The sequence below is a fragment of the Manduca sexta genome, chromosome 5, assembly GCF_014839805.1.
Source record: "Manduca sexta isolate Smith_Timp_Sample1 chromosome 5, JHU_Msex_v1.0, whole genome shotgun sequence".
Classification (NCBI taxonomy): Eukaryota; Metazoa; Arthropoda; class Insecta; order Lepidoptera; family Sphingidae; genus Manduca; species Manduca sexta.
Genome location: NC_051119.1, coordinates 600524 through 601012, shown reverse-complemented (window position 1 = coordinate 601012; position 489 = coordinate 600524).

Here is a 489-nt window from a genome sequence, read left to right as displayed (position 1 = left end):
GAGGCCTGGAGGCCTGGGCCTGCAGGCCTGGGCCTGGGCCTGGGCCTGGAGGCCTGGGAGGCCTGAGCCTGGAAGCCTGAGGCCTGGGCCTAGGCCTGAAGGCCACAGGCCTGGAAGCCTGAGCCTAGGCCTAGGCCTGAGGCCTGGGCCTGGGCACAGGCCTGGAGGCCCCTGGGCCTGGAGGCCTGAACCTGAGGCCTGGGCCTGGGCCTGAGGCCTGGGCCTGGGCCTAGGCCTGGGCCTGGACCTGGGCCCCTGAGCCTTCCTTCCTTCCTTTCCTTCCTTCCTTCCTTCCTTCCTTCCTTCCTTCTTCCTTCCTTCCTTCCTTTCCTTCCTTCCTTTCCTTCCTTCCTTCCTTCCTTCCTTCCTTCCTTCCTTCCTTCCTTCCTTCCTTCCTTCCTTCCTTCCTTCCTTCCTTCCTTCCTTCCTTCCTTCCTTCCTTCCTTCCTTCCTTCCTTCCTTCCTTCCTTCCTTCCTTCCTTCCTTCCT